Source organism: Dasypus novemcinctus, chromosome 1, assembly GCF_030445035.2.
Source record: "Dasypus novemcinctus isolate mDasNov1 chromosome 1, mDasNov1.1.hap2, whole genome shotgun sequence".
Taxonomy (NCBI): domain Eukaryota; kingdom Metazoa; phylum Chordata; class Mammalia; order Cingulata; family Dasypodidae; genus Dasypus; species Dasypus novemcinctus.
In genome coordinates this window covers 107,661,155-107,685,684 of record NC_080673.1, presented here as the reverse complement: position 1 = coordinate 107,685,684, position 24,530 = coordinate 107,661,155, and the positions used below count along the sequence as shown (strand labels likewise).

Below are 24,530 nucleotides of genomic sequence, written 5' to 3'. Positions count from 1 at the left end.
GACCGAATGGCAGAAGCACCACTAAATCAAGCATCTGCAAACATAAAATGTTGCATCTCAGGAATACAGAGGTCTCTGGGCAGTGGGAGAGTGATTGAACATCAGATTAATTATTTGGCCAAACAAATGGAGGTTTTATGACTCAAAGGTCCTTTACAACAACATAGTTTTGCACTGTTTCCTCAGCAATAATACTTCATGTTAAGTGGCAAGATCAAACTATAAGTAAATTAGTATCCAAATGAAACCAACAGCTTTGTGTTTTCATAGTGATTAATATGTACCGTATAAAAGAGGATTTGCTCCTCTTTCGTTCTCAGTCATAAAAGAGAAAAACAAAACAAAAAACAAGTTCTTTGATATAATGCCCCCTCTGAAGCAATGCCAAGGGAGTTCACTGATTAGCTACCAGAAATATACCCCAAACTCTTCAGGGAGACTGTGCTTTTGCTTTCCAGCTCTGGCAGAGTAACAGCAGCAACTCCACTTGCCACACAAAGAGAATTCACATGGCTCATTCATGAGGTCAAATTCAGACCAGGTTACAGACTCCTTTACTGGGCAAGACAGCACAACTCCCAGGGCTGGTGTGATTGGTTTGCCCTGGTTAGATGCTGAATCTCACTCTTCTGGAGGAAGAAATTGTAACACAGCATCTGAACCATACTGGCCAAACTCTTTGGATAACACGCTTGAATGACATATGGATATGTCATCATATCAGCATTTACCAGCGTATTAAGATTTGTCACTAGCTGGGCAACATGTTCAAAATTACTCATCTCAGATCATTCCTAGACCAACCTTCTGCTGCTTCTCTTACCAAGACATGAAACTTTCTGAAGTACCCTCTGGCGTGCATGCCACGAAATACCAAAGGTCTGGAGGTTGAAAGGTTTGGCTTCAAGCTGAGTTTGCAAAACACATTAGTTCTCCTGGTGCAGACGTGTGACTTTGCTATCAGCTCCACAGAGCCCCGTTTTTATTTCTAGAGATATTGAAGAGGAAACCTCTTTTTGATATACCAGAATCCTACCAAAATGCTGATGTTCAGAGGTATGGATAAATTCAAAAGACTTTATTAACACGAGGAGTAATTTGAGCACAGTATGATTCAATATATGGCATGGGGAGGAGGTCTGAAAATGAGTCCCCATTTATTTATTTTTAATTCCTTAGAATGACTGCTATTTTTACCATATTGACACTATGATTGTGTTCACAGCTTGCTTTTCGTTGTTAAAAGTCTTAGAAGCAAATTTTCGGTTCCTGCAAAAACTGTACATAATTCTGCATAATGGTTTTACAGGAGAAAGCAGCAGAACTTAGTGACCAAGGGATCAGGCTCAAAAGCGAGGCTATAGGTTTTGAACATAGGTTCTGCCTCTTCCTGGCTCTGTAATTCAAGACATACACCTAAATTTATTTTCCTTTTTCTGTAAGATGAGGTTATTAACAGCTCCAAATATACAACGTTATTGTGAGGATTAAATGAGCTTCCACATGGAAAGTGCCTAGAACAGTGCTCGGCATTTCGAACACACTGAATAAACACGTCATCTTCATCATCATCGATCAATGATGACATCGATCATCATCGCCTGTATGTTTTTCTGCCCTACCAACTTTCTCAGTGATTTATCTTATTCATTGTGGTTTATGTGTTTTTTTTTAAGTGTTGTCAAATTCTTTATTGAGCACAGTATGGTATAAACAAAACTAAATAAAACAAAACAATATACACAATTTATTGGTTTAATTTTCTAACAGAGATGGTTCCCCACTACCTTTTATAATCATCCCCTCAATGATAATTTTGTTTCAAAATGCAATTTGAAAATTTTCTTTCCTTATATCATTTCAAGTGGCTCATACCATTTAAAAAGTGTTCTTCTTAACACTCAGTTGTATGCTCAAATTTAAATTGAGCTTTATTTCTCTTCTGAAACATGAATTGATTTCTAATATACATAGAATCAAAGTTGGACATGCCATAAATATCTCAATATATATAAAAATTTCGTGAGACTAAACAACATAAAAGGTAAGCACAAGAAGCCCAGGTTGTCTAGGATGAATGGTCTTTTCTAGAGATCTGAGCTCAGACTCTCACTCTTAAAGCAATATCTACATATCTTTCCAGGGTTTAGCTGTCACGGTCCAAGCAACATTTACCCCCAGGATTTCTCTACTCTAAAAAATTTCCTGAGAAGTCTTTTTTCATTTCTTCTAAATTAGAAGCTTAATAAGGTACATTTTTTTCTTCCTTTTGAAGAGAAATTAAATTTGGTTCTGTAGGATATTGTGAAACAAAGGTGCTGCAAACCCACTACCTGGTCCTATCACAAAGAGCCTGGTATAACATGGTCTTCAAAGCAAAAAGGTGCAAGTTTATGGCTTTTAAGAAATGAACTCAAAGCATTGTTTCATATTGATAAAAATGTGTATTATATTGAAAGCAACTATAATTTTCAAATTACATTTCATCCAAAATTTATCATTAAAAATGGGACACCATAAACCTTTATATTAGACTTTTTGAGGAACTCTAAATTGCCTGGAGGGTCCAACAATGGAACAATTAAAATCCCAAACTCTTTTCTTGGTTTCTCTAAAGCTTGAGAAATTGCTTCATAATCCAAAATCTCTCATTTGATATATAATAAAATACTATTTTATTTCCTTTTACTATTACTAATAGCTATTACTGATAGAACTTCTGTCAATATAACATGCTAGCTGGGAACCTAATTGTAAAATAATTTGTAAATAATTTGTAATAATTTGTACAGTAGTTCCATATTACCATTCTTCTAGTCAGGGGTTCTTAAGCAGGTGTCTATGAGCTTGAATTGAAATTCAAGAAAACCTTATTCCTGTGGGGACATGTTGGTGCAGGTGTGATATATTTATTAAATAATACACAGTATAGGAAAGTGGAATTGACCCAAAGGATAGGGCATCTGCCTACCACATGGGAGGTCTGCGGTTCAAACCCTGGGCCTCCTTGACCCGTGTGGAGCTGGCCCATGTGCAGTACTGATGCGCGCAAGGAGTGCCCTGCCATGCAGGGGTGTCCCTCGTGTAGGGGAGCCCCATGCGCAAGGAGTGCACCCTGTAAGGAGAGCCGCCCAGTGCGAAAGAAAGTGCAGCCTGCCCAGGAATGGAGCCACACACACGGAGAGCTGAAACACAAGATGATGCAAAAAAAAGAAACACAGATTCCCAGTGCCACTGATAAGGATAGAAGTGGTCACAGAAGAACACGCAGCAAATGGACACAGAGAGCAGACAGTGGGGGGTTTGGGGGGAAAAGGGGAGAAAAATAAGTTTAAAAAAAAATCTTAAAAAAAAAATACACAGTATAGTGTGGACTTAGTAAGGAGACTGTGGTTTTCACCAGACTGGCAAAGGTGTCCATGGAACAAAAAAGGTTAAGAATCCCTGCCTAGGTCTTCTGATTAAGTCCAGTGAAACCTAATTTTGTATTTTTTTCTTCTTCTAAATGTTAAATTAATTTTTTCACATTGTAACAGAGCTGAACAGCGAGTCTGTTATATCAAAATAACAATAAATTTTCTTTGGGAGGCAGTTTACACCAAAATATTTTGTGCCCAAGTATAGTTTGCAGTGATATCAAATCTGCAGGTAGCTGAAGAAAGCAGAGGGACATTATAAGCCTTCAGAGGAATTTAGGAAGGTAGATATATAGTAAATGGCTTGCATTTGACTAGTCATTTGAAATTCAGGAAAACCCTTCACCAAACTTTTCTCATTGGCTCTTCACCAAAACCGTGCAGATCAGGCAGGGCAGTGTTTATTAATCCTCAATTTACATACACAATATTTAAGGTCAGAAAACTAATAACATACCTGGATGGTACAATCCTATATCATACCACTAGGAAATACTAGGAAATAGCTAAGTCAGAACTAGAATCTGAGTCTTCTCATTCTTCTTCAATCTTCTTTAACATTATGCCTCATTTCTACTTTATTTGAATGTAAATGTTAGATAGTCTTAATATTCTACATATTAAATTTTCTGTATTAACGCACTAAAAATTTGATAGCTCCTCCACTCAGATCTTATTGGAAGCTTCTAGAAAACTATAATATTTTTAGAATAATTATGTGTTCCTGATGATAGATAGACTATTGAATATTACTATTTATTATACTGATTTAATGTTATTCTTCTTTGTTCTGAGGTCTCAACTTTACTCTCAGGCTGAGTTGGATATACATGTAGATTTCAGTCATTTCAGGGAAATGGATCATATGGCCTACTTTGCTGAGCCCTTAGTAGGTGCTTAAGAAATCCTTTTAGAATTAACCAGCTCTCATCTGAGGTGATGTTTATAGATTGTGTTAGCAATGGAATACAAATAGTATACTCGGGAAATTATTTTACAATATTTTCCCTAGAAATGGCTGCAAATTCATTCTGATGAAAGACAGATAAGATGCAGTGAACAGATGCTTTCACAGAAGCATTAGAGGCCATGAAAATAACCCAGACACAGTCTAAATTAGCCTCTGGTATGCTGACAGCCTGTTCAGCAGGGTATGAATACCCCTTTCATGATTTAAAAACATTTTGACGACTAAAATACATTAAGTCTAGTTATCTGTGATGTATGAAATTATAATATATCATAACTGAGTACTTCAACTGAACACTGAGGTATTTGGAAAAGCAAATTCAGTAAGTTAATAAGGCTATGTTAGGTCCTTCTACTTATAAGAACTTAAGTAAAATAACTTGTGCTTCATATAGCATCTTTTGTTTTAATGTCAAATTCAAAACTCTTTACAAATTATTGGTTTAGTACTACATTTCAGATCACATTATGGCTTCATACAGAATTACTAACTCACTTTAAAAATGTAAATGTATGAAAAAGCAATCAACCCTGAAACAAAAGAGGCAAAAAGCACTTCACAGAACAGTATGTTGAAAGGTAGGCCAGCTCTATTGACTGTTAATATTTATTTATGATGCACTTCATTAAACCCTTGACTTTTTAAAGTGGGTACCTTTAAACCAGTGATGAATTATAGGTTTAGGAAGGCACTCTACTTCCAGCCATTACTCTTCAAACTAAGTGTTTGAGACATTCTCAAAGTCCAGGTGAGTTTAAGTATTTAAGAAGCACGCTACATATTTAATTTAAAAATTTCCAGTAGTCATATTAAAACGAAGTAAAAAGAAACCAGCAATATTGATTTTAATAACCTATTTAACTTAATATACTCAAAATATTGTCATTGTAACACATATTCCATATAAAAATGTACTGATGAGATATTCTTTCTTTTTCCTATACTAAGCCTTTGAAATCCACTAAGTATTTGATTTACACTTTCAGCAATTTTAACGTAGGTGCTGAATTTTCACTGGAAATATTTTATTTGAATGTAGGTTTCATAAAGTTTAAAGACAGAAAAGCAGATTCACATGTGCAAGTTGTCTCAGCTATACTTAAAAGGTGTCCAATAAATGAATCTAGTATTAGTTTTAAATGTAAATTAATGAAAATTGAATAAAGTTAAGTGTTTAATTCCTTAGTAACAGTCTCAAGTCCTTGACAGTCCAGTGAGGCTAGGGCTGCTGCATTGGACAGTGCAGCTCTAAACAAAATTAAACAAAACAAAAAGTTTCAACTACAGCAGTAGGTAAAATATAAGGAAATAAAGAAGGATGGCCTTCTTGAGGAAGAAGACAAGTAGAAATGGCAAGTATGAATAAGGTTGCTTTTTGCAAGCTTATTTTTTTTTCAAAACTGTTTATAAAACTATTTTATCTTTTTGTGATTTCCAGGATAAATTTGCCATCTATTTGCTCTCAATAAGATAACACAGGGCCCAGTTTTTCGGATAGAATGGAGTTAATGAGGATCTATTTCAAATCCTTTTTATCAATACGAAAAGTTCCATCTTGAGCTCTAGAGCTGGCTGTTCATTACATTAGCCACTAGACAAGCGTGGCTATTGGTCATTTAAATGCAGCTAGTCTTCTCTGAGATGCAGTGAAAGGATAAAAAATACACTGGATTTCAAAGACAGCATGAAAAGAAAAAATATCTCAATAACTTAGTATTGAATACATGTTTACATGATAATACTTTGGATATGTAATTATGAATATTAATTTCACTTAAAATTTTTTTTTAATGCAGCTACCAGAATTTTAAAAATTATGTTTGTGGTCACTTTATATTTCAATAGGACAGCACTGTCTTGAGAGTAAGCTTGCATTTGCTTGCATTACAAGATTTGAACTCTGAGACTGCATTGCCCGACTTTGGGTTTACTCTGGGCATACAATTTCTGTCTGATATTTACAGATCTCCTCTTCACAAATATGCTACCAAGAAATGGCTGCTGCATATTGCTGGCCTCCGTGGGGCCCTATGACCTGGTTTCCTGTTGTTGGCTTTTCCAAGCAAACTTAGAGGGTGGGAGGACACCAAGTCCTACATGAAAGGGAAAGTTATCTGCACTCATTTTCAGTTAATTTCTGTTTTGTTCTGTTAACCTTCTTTTGCTCACTTAGGTTTGGCAGCTTGATTTGTGCTTTTCATTCTTTAGGAGTTGCAAAAGTAGCAAACTCTACCACCCATTGTGGGTGACTCCATGCAATTACTGCATGCCGTTTTACATTTTTATCACAGTAGGACAAAGACACCATAAGAAAAGTCCTACATAAATGATTATATGAATAAAATAATCACTGAGCTGTATAAAAGAGAACATAATTCACAAAAATATGCAGTTCAAAGTGGTCCTTCATTTTCTTAATACTCAGGCAATAGAAAGGAGCCATAGTTTTTGTGTTTAAGGCTTAGTCTTTACATTGACTTTCTGGTTATTATATATATAACATGATCCTGAGGTTATCAGGAAAGTTGAAAGTGTTAGACTGCTCTTGAAAGAGAAGCACCTCTGCTCAGCTGTACCCTGGTTAGGCACAGGGAAGGGAAACAATAGCATCTCTAGTGTTAAAGCAAAAGATGCTAAATGATTTAGGTCTGGATTGCTTAGCTTGTTTGTATGCATGCTGAAGTGGTATCTGGAAACTTTAGTGTGAAGAAGTTATAAAGTGGTATTGTCCTATCAGGTTTTTAGGAATCTCGCATAAGTGACTCAATCCTATATGGCCTTGGCATTCTGTCCTTAGCACAAGGTGCTGCCGCTGGTTCCTTAATGGAAATGGAAGGTGCCTACTCATGCTGCTCTCGTTCCAACACCACATCTGATGCTCGCCATCCTTTGCAAAATATCCTGCCATCTGTGGTGAGCGCAGAAAGTTTGCTTCCATGGCATAAACTCGCTGTGTTTGGCTCTTGAAAGGAATTTTGCCTGGGGCTCTGGAGCTCTAATACAACACTCTCTAGTGTGGCCCAGATAACAAGGAGCAGATTTCTACCCTGCCATGTAACACTCTGGTAATGTGCCTCTAAGGATCCCAGGAAGGGAGCCCTTAGAATACAAAATAGTCCAACCTCATTAAAAATACACCATTTAATAGCATCACTTACTAGCCCAAACTTTCAACAGGAAACATAAAAGGACAGAGTTATACAGAATGATTGCTTACTGGAGGTCCATCAACTCCATCACTTCCTTTTAAAGGGTTGATAAGGTTGCCTGTATGACAAACAGAAAATAGCTAATATAATTTACCTTTTAAAAGGTTAATCATGCTGGAAGACAAGACATTGACTGGCAGCTTAAGTAAACACTATCTTTATCACTCCGTGTTTGTACCCAGGTGTACTTCAAATATAGATAACAACACACTCTCATTTTAAGATTTTCTAATAAATAATCCAAGTGAATTAGTAAAAGAATCAAGCTGAAATATTAATCTCAAAAAATCTGCCTATTTCTATCAGAGTTACTTAACTGAAATCTCAATTATAAATACACTGGGCATACCCTTGGGAATAGAATGCTCAAAAGGCTTGAGATTTTGATACACTTGTTTTGGTAATGAAAATTTAACAAGGGTTGGTAGAGATGGACAGGAAAGAAAGAATACACTCCAGGGGCTAGGCCTAACACTTACCAATTAATTTAGGGTCTGAAAAAAAATAAAGCTGACATCATTAAATAGTTTGATATGTTTTCTTTGTGGTTATGACCAGTATCTATCATCTCCCACTTATCTAATTGGCACCCTTTTCTCAGCAAGAATTTCTGAAATTTTAAATTACATAACATAGCTTTTGTTGAGGGCCTACTGCATGCAGGCACAATGCTTGCAACTTACATGCATGGACTTATTAATCCTTAGAATAAGCCACTCAAGCAAGAGCCTCATGTGTATATATACGGAAACTAAGGATAAGAGAGGGCAGTTTCTCAAAGGTCACTGACTTTTCTGCAGCTGGGCAGAGACGTGAAGTTATTCTGCAAAGTGGAGAGCCTGAAGCTTTCCACTATGCCACTCGCCTATATGTAAGGAGTCATGCAAAGATAAATATGAAATTTTAGGGATATGTTACTACTTGTTACTGGTGGACAGAGTACGAATCTAGGAATTCCGCTTGCAGAATTCCCAGACAATAGTTCCTGGTAATAGAAAATAATGTTAAACTTCTTCTGGTGATAGACAAAGGTACATTTTTCAGTCTTCCTATCCAGAGGGCACAAAATGAAGACTCACAGATAAGATTTCAGGCCTGATCTAAGCTTTCAAAGTCCTTTACGTCTGTCACTAAATTTTAATTTACTAACTTCTATCACTCGTTTCTACTGAGTTAACAGGCAGACTATCTTAGTATTGAAAAAGATGCACCTGAGATAAAGTTGGGTGGCTTGCAAAACGGCATTACTGTCATGATAATTCACAAATGACTGTTGAGGTTAATTTTTTCAAACTTGAACCATGATTTCTGAAATAGCATGTTAATCATAAGTTGAGGATTTATTTTGGTGAGTTAGTTCAAACATTAAAAGTTTATGTAAATTTTGAATTGAAAAATGTTTACAATAATAATTTATCTATAAACTACCAGAAACTCAAATTTATCTTTGGCATTTACTTACTGCTTAAATAATATTCTAATCATGGGGAGATTAGAAAAGAACCTATAAAGAAACTCATGTTTTTAGTCATAGAGAGGAATTAATAGAGCTATGTGTTAGTGACATTTAATGAAGTTACAGAATTTTTACTCATAGCCCACCCTCCAAGTGTTAACACTAATATTGAGCAATTCACAAATAGGTCGCCCTAATCGTGCAACAAAACCATCTCTAAATCATCAGGCATGAAAGGGGAACATGGCTGAGGTTAACCTTGTGATCCCTTAAGTCTTTTTTTCTGATAACAAATTGAAAGACCTTTCCGTGAATTGCCATCTATATAAATGTTGAATTGTCCAAGTTTATAGTGCTCTAATGGAAATGTCATAACTCTCTTATAAACTCATGATTCTATATGTATATGCTTCTTTGTGCATATATATACACACATTTCTCTATTATGTTCTTCAAGCAATGTGAGAGGGAATTAAGGAAAAATGACGGTTTTGTTCAAGATAATTAAGTTTAAGCAAGGCAAAGAACAAACTGTCATGGTTTTTTCTGTGATTCAATTTTTATTTCAAGCTGGTTATAGATGAGCTGGAAAACCTATAGGAAATAAAAATGTTTCACAATGAAGAATGTTTCATGCTTAGAAGTATGAGATGGATATTAGGTAATTAAGTTATGATTTTATATATTTGATAGCATGGTATAGACTTATACACTAGAGTTATTCACAAATATGGTTGAAATTTGGAAGGAAAAATGCTATATTTTTAAATTAAAGACTTAAAATTTGAATTAACATTAACTGAATACAAATACAGTATTATTCCTTAAATTATTATTTTTCTTTCCTTGCACACTCTGATTCCCTTCCATCACTTTAGTTTCCTAACTCCTAAATCTGTACTTCCAGACCTTTATGCATCAAATGCAAGTTGCCATGAGGATAATAATATCATCCTAGTGGATATATCCTTATCCTTTTAAGTCAACAAAGTTAGTAACTTGGGAGTCAAGTTTAATTCTTCCCTCTCCCTTACCCAATCCAACCAATCCATTTTTAAGTCTTGTCCATTATACCTCTGACACATATCTATACTCCACCCCACATCCTTTACCACCAGCTTTTAAATGTATCCTCATCCACTTCACCGAAATTATTACCAGAAGCACTTAGCTGATCTTCTTGCCTAGAACCCAACTCCACCCCCATAGTTTGTTTTTCTAATATGCCATCTACTAATATTACCACTTTCTCCAAAATACCTATGACAATGAAGTCACCCATCTTTTACTTGTAATCAAAATCCTCCATGATATAGCTCAGATCTACCTTTCCAGTCTCATCTGACATCTCTTCATCTTACTCTAAGCATACAGGGCTTTCTTAGACCTGAAGTCTTGATCTTTCTCTAATTCTTCACCTTAATCCTAATTCTTGGCCTTTTATTAATGGCCTTAATTTTCATTTGATTTATTAATATTGCAACCCTCAGCCCTTCTCCATCCCAGTGCTCTCAATCCCTCTTACACTGCGTGATGTTTTTTTCCCACAACAGCACCTGTCACCTTTTAACCCACCAACAATTCACTTTTTTCTCTATTATTTACTGCCTATTTTAACCCACTAGAATTTAGGCTCCACCAGTGCAAGGATTGTTGTCTGTTTTACTCATTGATGTATTTATCATTGTAAACGACAAGAACAATTTCTAAAATATATATGCGTTCAATAATTATTTATTGAATGAATGACTAAAACCCCTGAGGGACTTTGCTCCTTGTATTCTCTGTTTCCAAAACACCTTTCCTTTTTGCCTAATTACCTTCTATCTGGCTGGCAAAATATCACATATGTTTCAACTCAAACATCTAATATTTCCTTACTTTTGAGGCTTTTCTTGATTCCTTAGATGTAATTAATCAATACCTTCTCCATGCTTTCATAGCCCTTAGCCCAGTCTAACTTGGGTTACAGATTACTTTCTCCATCATAAACTGAGAACAAGGTATATTTATCTCCTCATCCATCCAGTGCACAGTTGGAACGCAATAATTTTAATAACTTGATTATCTATCTAAACAGAGCTGCAAGATGGGCATAAGCTAAATAAATTAAGACGTGGATTTCTCAATTGGAATCACTGTAAGGCTACTACTGTGGCTGAGAAACAGCAAGGACAATGGAGAGAAGGTATAATTTCCTAACCCTGTATTGACTCATCGCATACAGCAGACTAGGAAAGGATTGAAGGACCTGCTTTAAGCCAATAAGAGGTACTTTGGAGAATCATTATCACCTCATACTTTTAGAAGAGTTGACGTTAATTTTGGATATAGTTAAAAGGACCAATGTCATCTATGAAATCAAGACTATAGGAACATTAAAGTATCCTTTGGTTATTTGCAACTTGGCTTGTCTTTCACAGCTTAGTTTAAGAGATCTAACAAAATCACAGCAGTGGCATTTGCTCCAGGCCACTAGTGAATTCTGCTGCTCTAAGACACTACATGGTTTGTCAATTGTTAATTAGACAATGAAATAAACCAGAGCCAGCGTTAGAAAATAGGCAAGCATTGATTTTCTTTTCACTTTTTATTTATTAAAATGCTATAGAGGAAAGAGATAAACTTTCTCGACTCAATATTTATGACCAATTTCCTTCTCTTAACTGGGCAAAGCAAGCAACTTCATGGATGAATCGAAAGCCTGTCTCTTTTCAGTAAAGCTTCGGGTAAACAGTTTATTTTCTAGCTAAAATAAGCTCCTCTCCATAATGCCCTTTGGTGAATTTTGTCACATAGGTTGTTTCTTGATATAAAGGTTGTCATAAAATAAACTAAAAAACATAAAAGAGGAAATCCAAGCTACTTTTTAAAATGATGCAAATACAATTTACATAAGGTGTACATCATTGTGTGTCAACATTTCTTCAAACTACGGTCATGAGAAGAAAGAAACAAAACCAGTTAAAGTACTTTTTAGGTGAAATTTATTGGGATAGGAATTAGAGTTGGAAAAGACCAACGTCTTTAGTTACTCTAAGATGCAGTATACCATAGTCTGTTGAGTAGGAGCCACAGACTTGCATCTACACTCTTGAGCTCACCATTTAAGAGCTGTGTGAATTTAGGCAAGTTTCTTAACTTCTCTCTGCCTCATTTTTTTTTTTTTATTTCTGAAATGAGGATAATTTTGTTACTAACCTCAAAGCATTCCTATAGAGATTAAATGAGTTAATATGTGTAAAGTTCCCGGAACACAAGGACAATATAAATGTTCGTTAAATAAATAGCTTTTCACAGAAAGCTGCAAGATCAAAACCTCACAGCATATAACATACAGAGTAGTTGAGAGGCAATAAATCAAATGGGCATTTAATTCAAATTTTCACCCAGTGTAACATCTGTTCTATTCCAAATCATAACATTAAAATGCAATAACCCTTACTACCCTTTGGCAATTTATTTATAAAGACTGCATGTGTCTTAGGAAAGGTTTTCAAGCTACTGTTTTTCTGGTTTCTAGATTATAATGCAACTAGTATCAGAGTCAGCACAATTACACTGTTTCCTATCAACTACCTCTTCAATGCAATGACTCAAAACCATTTCCTGAAACTTGCAACAATCCTATCACATAATTGTGTAAAACCCAAGACACTGATGTCTGTTTAACACTAATTTCCTTGAGCTTCCTAAGAGGAATTGCTATTGACTACTTTCATTAGGAAACTATTGACCCTTCTCCAGTGGAGTGTCCTGGGGAAAAATTCTCTAAATATGCCCATATTTCATTTTTTGAATATCAAGGTACAATAAGCATGCTGAAGGATATGGTTTATTTAATCCAAAATTAAAATTTTATAGGCTACATTACCTAAAGAAAATTGCTTAATATATTTAGAAGAACAGCTGCTTTCTAAGTGTTTGGCATCCATGTATTTGAGGCCTAAATTAGGTAAATCTCGACACAAGTACAGACATACTGGATTCCATAATATTTCAGATGTTATATCTCCTCCCCCACCCCATACCGCCACCCACAGGAAAACAATTTTCAAATAACAAAGATGTGCTCTGTCAGGTATCATTGATTCCAAAGAGATTTCTTAATCCTTCCTTTCTTTTCTTGGTGTATGAAACTGAAAGGTATATGAAAGTATTTTGTGGCATTTAACAGCCTGATTTTCATTTTCTTCAGCCTTTTTGGGAGGCATATTACTGCATTTTTTATTAAGAACTAATATTCAGTCCACATTCAAAAACAGATCTGAGGCATCTTACAATAAAAATACATATAAAATATGACACTTAACATCAGAATTGATGGACAAAACAGACTTTCTTCCTTTGCTTTTAAGCAAAATACCAAGTAACCATTCTATTTAAACAAAAATAAAACAAAAAACATGTTCAGAGGACGCAGCTACTACAAAAGAATACAGTCAACATTTCTGTACAGGTGGCTGCAAGAAATGACATCAGGCTTTAGGCTTTGACCAGAAAGATCCTCAGAAAACTATACTACAACACCAGAGTAAAATGGGCAGGAGGACTTAGTCGGCACTCTTTGCAACTAGTATAAAGTAAGAACATATTTCTGCAAGACCAGATACACCCCAAGTACAACAGTTTCCATGGCACCTCCTGCTACCAAGCTACCATGATCTCCTGTCTGTATTACCATATTACCCTCCTAGCAGTTCTCCCTGCTTTGACATGGAACTCTCTAAATGCAACTACCCCTAATAGCCAGAGAAATCTTTTGAAAACATAAATGCATGCGGAAACACTGCTGAAAACCCTCCACCAGCTTCATTTACCGTGGCTTAGGATGTTCTATGTCTATATGATCTGAGCACTATCTTTGCATCTTCATTTCCTATCTCTCTCTTCCTCCCCAGCTCTGTTCTGGCCACTTGGAATTTCTTGTTGTTCCTCTAACACCTGCAAAGCAAGCTCCTGCCTCAGGATCTTCACAGTTCTGTGGCTGCTCCCTCCAGGTAGCCACTACTCTGTTCTTTCAATTCATTCAAGGATACCCCTCTACTGTCACTTCTTCACCATTCTCTCATCCTTCCTACTTTGTTCTTCTTTTGTGGGCTTTATCTTCACCTAGTATTATGGCCTATGTTGATTTCTTAACATAATTTCTATCTGACTTCTCCTCTCAAATAGCATAAGAGTTTTGTCCTCATCACTGCTGTATCCTCAGCACTAGCACAGTGCCTGGCACACAGTAGGGATTCAATAAAAAGTTTTCGAATGAGCAAGTGAACGAACACCAAGATTATAGGACCTATACTGCTTAGCTGTCAGAATATGGTATAAAGAATGAAAGACTCTTTCTCTTTTCCCAAATGTAAGAGGGTGACATGCTTCTGTTAATCCCCCTCTATCTATTAAACTATGTTTGGCTTCCAGAGAAAAAGGGGAGAATAAATGCATTGGTTTTTTATTTTTATTTTTTTAAAAGAAAACAATTGCTAAGCAATTCTAAATATAATGGAGTCGTTTTGATGTAATCTCTTATAGAAACACCACAGATGAGACCTGATGTCCAGCTGGTCTCCCACTGCCTTTTATCCCTGAATCAGAAGAGTAGCTCTTAATTAGTCCTTAAATATCCTAACACAAAATTCAGGGAGTGTGGGCTCTGACAGTAAGGTAACAGGAAGGGAACGTCAAAGCAGAATCCCACAAGGATTGCTTTCAGTGAATTAGAAAAAATATTTCAAGAGAGCAAAAGAAAATAATACTTCAATAGAGGCATGTCCCCAACATTTGTAGGGCTCAGGACAAGAGTTGCAAATGGAGCCTTTAAACCATCTATTGAAATACTTCAAGGGTATGAATCAAGCTATCTGCTAGTCTCTGCTCTTAACAAACATACTTTCCAGGGACTTGTTTATAAGGCTAAGTAGCAAATTAGAATTCTTTAAGTGGTCTGAGTTCCAGACTGCATTCCATGGATACATGGAGAGAGCAGAAACGTCCCACCCACAGATCCTTTCCCTGCCATGAACTGCCTTGCAGCACCGTACGGCCACCCTAGCCCACCCGCCCAATCTCTGTCCACAGTCCTTATAAAAAAAGTTGCACCTTGGCCAACCTTTATACCTAGATGTTCACATATTTACAGCAAGGTCTGCCCTTGTGGGGTTAGACCCAGGAAAAGGGTCCATTACAGGTCATGGAAGGAAGCTGGAGTCCTTTGAGCAGAGAGTTCTAGGGTCCTGGGAACTGAAGCATAATCCAGAAGAGGAAGTACATGAGGAGGGGCGTGGCTGAAGGAGGGGGAGAACTGGGATACACAGCAGTGCAGGGCCCAAGGCAACAGACTTACCCAGGTTTAAGGGGGGGTGGGGTCTAATACTAGCTTATCTCTTTGTATACAGATAAAAAGAAGAAAGCAGGAAAGTATGGAAATCAAACATAGTACATATGCCATATAAAGTCTATGTAGAGTTTAGGGAAAAAAATCACATTACTCATTTTTAGGAAGCTAAAAAATACATAAGTGTTAAATTGCACTAATATAAAAGGCTGAATTTTAATATTGAATATTTAAATCAGCACTTGAAAGCTTAAGTAGTAGTGCAATTAGGATAGAAAACAATCTGTAGTGGAGTAACATAAATAGAGACTGGGGAGTGGGCATTTTATCATATTTATCTTTACTTCATCCTCCTTGTTTTGTGACTTGTCACACAGTAAACCCTCAATAAACATTTGGGTGAGAAGTGGCAAAGCAAGTAAAGAGATAAATTAAGAAACGAGGAGAGGAAATGACAGACACGGAGAATATGATTTGGAAATTAATCCTGATTATTATAGTAGGAACTCTGAATTAACATAAAAAATGAGTTAAACTTAGGTGCTATCAACAAGAAATAACAATATCAAAGTACCTTCTCTTAATTTCATAGAAAAGTAAGTTGTTCATGATATGGCCTGTATGGGGGCGCTGTATATTTCTTCATAAATAACCTGGGCTGTGTGTGTAAGCTAAATATGCTAATTTAAGCTTTTCTGGAATGTGGAAGATATGTGTGTGGGGGTATGTGTCAATTCTGACTTACCTAGACAGTATGTATTAATTCAAAACCTATCTGATACTCAGATAAAGCACTTGAAACTCTAAGAAACTAACAAAAAGACCTTTTGCATAGAAACACCACCATTTGACTTCCGACTCCTACATCCTCTGTATAAAAGAAGTCGTTAATAAATTTTCCTTCCCAAAATTATTACTGAGTCCTGACCTTCCATACGCGATCATTGAATCTCTCTGCTTCCACAACATCTACACTTCCAACTAAGGTGAAACAATAAAAATGGATTTTTAAAAATGAAACCATTATCACCACATGTGTAGATACTTGTTTTAAAAATAAGAAGAAACAGAAGAGGAGGAATGAAAACATAATTATTATAAAGAAAATATGTTAATATGATATATTTATCTAAGCAACAGAAATAGTGTTATGATTAATTTAAGCCAAAAAAGTATATGATGACATTTAACACTCATTAAAATAAGATTAGAAGGATAATTTTCTAATCATAAAGTATCTATCTTAAAAGGGAAAGCAATATTCTCAATGTAAAAATTCTTAAGAAAATTCCTTTAAATCCAGGAATGAAATAAGGGTGCTTATTATTCAATATTATTTTGGAAGTTATTTTTCATTTTAAAAAGTTAAAAGAAATAAAGGGCGTAAACAGAATTTTTTATTCTGATGATTTGTTGATTCATTAATTTCATTCATTAATTCATTTTTTATTTTGCCTTTTATATATACATGAACTATGTTTGTTCCACATCCTCTACTTTTGGGCTATCAGGTGATCCATAGTTACTACTTTAAGAAGCAGGTTATCTGATCAGGGACCAAAAAAATTCATTTTCTTTTAAATATTGAAATTGTTCTCAAGTTTTATATAACCAAATAGACATATAAACCCCATGCTGGGGTATCTATATATCAATTATATATTATGGTTTAAAAGGGGTCAGGTTAAGAATGAACAATCAATTCAAACCTTAAGAAGTTTTGCTTTGTTATTTTTTAATCATATAGAGCTTTTTAATTCAATTTCTTCCTAACTTATAAGAGCACCTGTTGAATGGCTCATGTGACACTGTGCAATATTTTTCATTATGATGAAAACTGTTCTTTGAGCATATCATTCTGAACCAAACTATAAACTTTTGACATGAAGTAAGAATAAATTGCAATTCTTTAGGTTTTTCCTTGATTAAGTATTTTCAACTTTACTTTTAGGCCGAAGTACTGTAATTGCCCATGGTGTACCATACATCCATCCTTTATTTTGTTGATAAAAATTCAAATATGACCATTTCAAATGTAAGCATTTTTCTTGAAAATATAGTTTCTTCATGCAAATCAGGTGAAGACTCAGTGTAGCCCAAAGGTCTCCTCAGTTTCAATTGTCTGCCGTTTTACTGGTGTTTTAGGTTAAATTCAATGAATTACTAATATCAGTCTCCATTCATAAGCCTCTGCAAATTATTAGACACAACTGTTATAAGCAAATCGCCATTCAGTAATATTCAGGGAATACAATCAGTTTGCTTGTTCATATTTTGGAATGGAATAGCACTGAGCAAAGAAAATCGAACAGCAATGACAAAAAGATCGCTAAGATAGCTTTCTGTGAAGGAGGGTTTGTATTTAATAGTCTTATTTTGAAATCACATTTTTCAATTTTCTGCTTTATTATGAACTGCAGTCAATTCCCATCAACACTGATAAAAAGAGCTGTCCAACTGTTCAACATTTGCTCTACTAATTGAATGATCAATTATTCAAATAAATGCTTCTCTCCATCAAGCTCCAGGAAAGCCTCAGTTGTTGCTCCAGCCCAGCTATAACACAGTCGGCAGTGACAACGAAATCAATCCCAGACAGGATTCTAAAACGTTAAGAGAAAATCCCTGTAATCAGGCTAAGATTTATGGCAACTGAAACTGCCTTGGCATCTCCTGGATTCTGATCTTTTCCAAGACTCCTAATCTTACTTTCTTATAGTCTATTTTGCTGATTAATTCATTGGCAAGGACCACTGTGTTCCCTAAGAAGATACACTTTGTTAGGTAATGGGTTTTAATGATTTGCCTAAATGCACTCCTTCCTTGCCAGGGAAGAAAGACCTCTGTCGAAGTCATCTTAGCCCCAAGAGGAGTTTGTGGGGAGCTGGGGGTCAGGGTGTGGCAGGGGAATTCTCAGCTGACAGATGGCAAATGTGTTCTTCATTCAGACCCCACGTTTAGATGGATTAATAGTAGCTGATGGTCATGCTATGGATTTGTTCTTTTAAAAACAAAATAACTTAAAAAAAAAAGAACTCCAAAAGCGTGTATAAACATCACATCCTCAGTGCTCATAGTCTCAGGATTCCCTCTCAATAAGATACACACCCATGCATCCACGTAAGCAAGCTCTTACCAGTGGGAACAGTCCCCCACCCCCATAATAATTTAACATACTGTATCAACCAAAGTGTTTTCAATGATTTTCATTCATGTCTTACCTTACACAGAAACCAAAATTCTTGTCTTTCACTTATGTCTAAAGCCACCTAGCTAATAAAAACCCAAGATTTGGCAGTTTATGTAGAAAAAAGGAAATGAGAACTATAGTTCTTAGAATTCAGATTAGTTTGCAACTGACTCTCCCATATCTAAAGAATACAGTAAATGCAACCCACTCTCACTATAGGAACCCAAAACCAGATTTTTAGATAAAGGCAATCTATTAATGGGAGAAAAATTTACAAGCCTGTATAGAATTTTATCTCAAAACAGGCTACATTAAAGAACTGATTAAAAGCTTGTGCAACTATTTTTTTGATATTGTAAGGTTATTATGGATGATCATTTCAAAAGCTAAAAAATGTCAGACTATGCATGTATAAACAAAACATGGCCTATACAATTCCAATTAGTATTAGCTTTATTTAGCCAGCTAATGATGGACCACTGGAAAAGCAGCATTATAAGGACCAGGGAGGGACTGTCCCAGCACTTTCTGTGCCTGGCAGACTATACATCTCCAACAGATATTGTTCAGTGAAAGAATGAAAGACTCCAAGTAGCTATAACTATTTCAAATTGCCTTTAACAGTTCTGACATAATAGGTAGAGCAAACGTGATTTCGAAATCTTAATATAATCAGATTAGAAAACACAATTTCTAAAACTTTATATTAACAAACCCCTGTAGCTACTAAGCATATACTTTAGGGTTACTTAAGGTCTTCTAGAAGTGTTTGGCTTACTGAATTTGTGTTATGTTTCTAACGAATGGCCCACTTCTTAGTAAAACTTAGAAACTTTGGTGAATGTTTTCCTATATATTTTTTTAAGTCTTTACCTGATTGGCCACATGATCATGTTCTTGGGTTGAGAAATTAAAAATTACTTGTTTTGAAAGTAGGAACTAAATATTCTTACTCTGTTTATTGGTTCTGAAACACATAATTTAAAACTTATTGATGAAGAGGGGAGGAAGGATGACTGGGGAGAGGAGTAAAGGACAATAAAGAAATAGTCTGATCAATAATAAATAGGATACTAAGAGACACCCCAGAGACTCCATGCCTCCAAGTTCACTTAAGTCTTAACGTACTTTACATTTCAAATCCTATCTCACAGAACAAGTGATAGGATTACATGGTTAAATCCATAAGCATTGATTTTTGTCTCAGTCACAGATGCATGCTGTGCACTATTAGAAAATTTGCTAAAATGGGCTTCTGCCATATAGTGACTACCAAGTAGCAAGCACTATTTTAATAAACTTGCTGAAGTCTTTAATAAGCAATTATCTAAGCTTTAGAAAACAAAAGCAATATTAAATTATGCAGAAACCTCTCTGAAGTTTCTCATGAATCTATCCGTTTTCTATCATTTTTCATTTTTCAGTGTTGCAGAGATCTTCCTATTCCCCAAGCAGAGTATCCTGCTTTCTAAAAATCACAGCACACATGTGTGAGCTTTCAACGTGTTCTTAGGAAATATCCCCAGTGGATTCTAGAGAGCTTGCCTTCCGGTCAGAAAAAGAAGACATGCTTAAATGGGCTATTATTTTCACTGAAAGATTGACCCCATTCCTTGTGGAAGTTTGGATTTCATTTCACATGACTTAGTTTCACAGGGTGGTAGAGAGGCGCTTTGTAGGATCAGAATAACACCGAGGCATGATAAGGAGTCTCTGAGCACAGGTACAAAGACAAGAAGGCGACAAGATGGCAGTGCTGCCTCAAGTTTTTGCTAGTACAGTCAACTACACCTAGGAAAGGGTTGTCACATTGACCTGCAAATGCGATAAGAGTCGTGAACAGTCTTGAAAGATATGCGGCGAGATGACGTAAAAATGATATGAATTACTGAGGCGTTTGTTTTATTTATCACTTGGTTCCTTCTCCAGTTGGAAGCTTTCTGAAACATCTTCTTGAAAGTTGCGCTGTTTGAAAATTCTTCATTCCTTGCTATTTTTCTTTACGTCTAATGATTTTTATTTTCCTTATGTGACCATTTTTAAGACATTTTCTTAAATATATTTATTTACAAAAAACCCCTGAAAACTAAATCCCCAGATTTACTGCGATATTTTTTCACCTTCTTTTGCACTTGTGTGACAAACTAGTCCCTTTTGTGAATATCCTGGAGGAAAACCACACTATTTATTCATGACTCATTAAATGATCATCTTTAATTTCTATGATTAAGCATTTGGCTTCAGATTTTGCATGTAACTAACAACGCTGAGCCTGCTTTAATTAATTTAACCCCATTAAAGAAAGTATCTCCCTCCCGGGGACCACATGACCAGCACAGTGATACAGTTCATACTTTATTCAATTTTAACATATCAACTTAAACTGTTCATTAGAATGAATATTTGTCAAGTATGTAATTCAGTCTAAAAAGGATTTCACTCAGTACACAGGAAAAGGAAACATACTTAGGATTTTAAGTATTTTAAAATTCTATTAACTAACATCACTATTATTTATATTTCTATTTTAATATGCTTTTTAATTTTAAAATCATATGCTTTTAAATAAATTTGCTACAGTATCATCAAACAAATAAGACTAATTTGAATTTCTTAGAGCGTAGAATGAGACTTATGCTTTGCTTCTGAGTACAAATACTCATCATTAGCAAACATCCATAGTTCGTCTGGGATAGCCACTTTGGACAACTACATCATGGATTTGGATGTGCTGATTGTATATTTCTGTGAAATTATTCATGAAGGCACTGAATGGCCTGAAGGTCAAGGCAGGTCTGCTGCGAAAGAAAAATGGGTATGTGAGGGAATGCCATGTTGTTAGAAGAAAACTGAAGTGTAAGGAGTGACTATTCTTATTTTTATTGTCTTTTCAAATAATTATGCCTTCTCTGACTTCACCAAAAATAAACTACCCAACCGCCACCACCACCACCACCACCACCACCATACATCTCTGTCTGTGAAATAGCAACCTTGATTTTCATTGAAGAAAAAATAAGTAAAATTTGAAGAATCTGATAGTAGAATGCCAAATTAAATGACTAATTATTTGATAGTTTAATTCTAAATTCTGAGTGCTTTTCTGTCGATAATTATAAATTATTGCACGTACATTTACCAGTTTACCTAAACAGCCCTCACTGGCATCTCTGGCCTTTCCTCCCAGTAAGTTAGGGACTGGAGTGGGGATCTTGACATGAAATCTTCCTTTTAGGGAAGAAGGAATAGTCAAAGAGCCACTGGGGTGACTAATCATCCAGGATTAAAAATTCCTTCTCATTGATCCATCCTTATTGCTCTATTAGCATAACTGTGGAGCAAGTGATGAAATAACATTGCCTACTTTTCTTAATATGGAAAAATACAAAAGTTCACATTCAAAGACTCAGTTTAGGAGTTAGAAGCCTCTTTGTTCCTTTTAACACTTTCTGACCCACTATATGAGGTAAACTTCCACAGAGAAAAATAAGGCAGATATTTTCCTAAGAAGTTTTTTCTTTGAAATCAGGAATATTGTCTTGAAAATTCTGAGAGCTTCTAGAATCCTGCCTGAGTGAACACTTGGAACTAATCTTGTGTTACCTTGAATAAATCAATCTTTTGGGAACAGATAATAGCTTGGCTTTTAATCCTGTTATTAGCATATGAGCAAACTGGTGTTCAAAAGGAACTCATCAGGCTTAGGTAACCCATCCCTTCCTTTGGGTAAGTACATAGAACAGATACCCCAGGCACAGTAATCTGCTATCTGCTTGTGTCCCCTTTGGCAATAGGATAAAGAGCCTTGCCATCACTGGATTCTAAATTGATTCTCCTATTTAGCCACTGCTTTATCAATGCTTGGCTGAATGTAAAGCTGGAAGTGAGCAACTTCCTCAGGGTACAGTGCTTTTGATGGGTTAGCTGTCAAACGCTCCATTGTCCAAATTACACTGCTACTGTAGATTTCCTGCTAAGAAACAATTTACTGCAGCATTGGGCTATCAGTCTTGTTGGCCATGTTAGTTTTGGGGTATCAAAATCTGATTAACTTACTGCAGATACACAGCAGTTCCTACTGCTTCTTTCTCCAAATTTCCATTTACTATATTGTTGGTAGGATATAATAACAGAGGCTTTATACAGGAAGGATCCCTAGAATAAACAGTAAGCAATGTCACTAAAGCTTCATGCAAAATCAAAGCTGAAGACAAACGTGAAAATAATAAATAAAAAGAGAGAAGAAAAAGAAAAAGCTGAACCACTCATTTTTTCTTCCAACAAAGGACTCACAAATTACTTGATTTTATATATGTATGTATATACATATTATTTACTGCCAGATATCTTCTCCAAACTGAAAACAATTACAAAAGGCAAAGGACTCCAAAGTGTATGTGCATGACTTTTTTTTAAAAAAAACTGTTGTTAAACGCATAAAAATAGTACGATGTTACAAACAAATCTCTTATAGTGATTTAATGTGTTCCCTTTTTGTAATCTAGTCCCATGATAGCCATTTAAATGATTTCTGTTTTTTTATGTTCGGACTCAGTTATCACTTTACTGATTCAATATAACATCTTAATGATGAATCTGTTTGCCTTTTCCTAACCACTTATTTAGATAAATACCCAACAACAGCTCAACATTGGGATCTCTGTGATAGGGAAGATACCAGGTTGTTTACTACTTATTCAATGTGAGGCAGTCAAGTACTAGACTTAATTTAGTCATTGCATTCAAGACAGGAGCAAACTTCAGTTCTAATATTGCATTTGGGATAATATTGACATCTATATTTGCTAACTTAATTGAAGCACAACTAGCTTTCATATAAAATCCCGATTTTTAATAAGCTGAGACATGGACATTGTCATTATACTGGCCAACAACTGCACACATAACCTTTTCATCTTAATACTCAATAAGACCCACAGGTTTCACATCCAGAGACTCAAGCTTGTCGCTTTCAGTTTTTATAAAAATGAAGACTAGACTCTCAAATATTTATTTTATTTTAATACATTAAATGCTTTTGTAAATACCATTATCTAATTTCATAAAAGAGTAATTCATTAAATTAGTAAGAGAGTGCACAAAAAAGTGATTTATTCTGTAAGAGAGTAATGACTAAGACAGTCTATTTCAAATTCCAGTATTTTATATGTATATGCCTTTCTTTTTTTTTTTTTTTTAAAGATTTATTTATTTATTTAATTTCCCCCCCATCCTCTGGTTGTCTGTTCTTGGTGTCTATTTGCTGCGTCTTGTTTCTTTGTCCGCTTCTGTTGTCGTCAGCAGCACGGGAAGTGTGGGCGGCGCCATTCCTGGGCAGGCTGCTCTTTCTTTTCACGCTGGGCGGCTTTCCTCACAGGCGCACTCCTTGAGCGTGGGGCTCCCCCACGCGGGGGACACCCTTGCGTGGCACGGCACTCCTTGCGCGCATCAGCGCTGCGCATGGCCAGCTCCACACAGGTCAAGGAGGCCCGGGGTTTGAACCGCGGACCTCCCATATGGTAGACGGACGCCCTAACCACTGGGCCAAAGTTCGTTTCCCTGTATATGCCTTTCAACAGGCTTTATGCAAAAGCTTGTTGATCGTATAAGAAGAGAACTGAGCATTATCCAAACATTAAGCTCAACTCTACTTGATTAATTCAACATCAACTGAGAAATGTTTATTGAGTAACTATTATGTGCTTAGTTCTCTGCTTAGTCTTGCAAATACAAAGTGCTTATGGATAGTTCCTCTCCTTGAGAAGATCACAAGACAAATATAAAGCAAAGGAAGCAAATTATGCCTGAAAGGGAAGAGGTTAGAGGAAATAATGTTCTAGCAGAATCCCAATGATGACCTGGTTAGGTGGACGAGAACATAAAGGGCACTCTACACACTTGCATCATTGTGGAAGTGGGGTCAAGCAGAGCAGATATAAAGAAACTCAGTTTGGT

At 35.8% G+C, this 24,530-nt stretch overlaps 1 protein-coding gene across 2 annotated transcripts in view; it reads right to left on the bottom strand.

Annotated features, from left to right (window-relative positions):
• The window catches only part of UNC5C (unc-5 netrin receptor C), a 406,424-nt gene that overhangs the window by 212,561 nt on the left and 169,333 nt on the right, over positions 1-24,530 (bottom strand). The window lies entirely within an intron of this gene.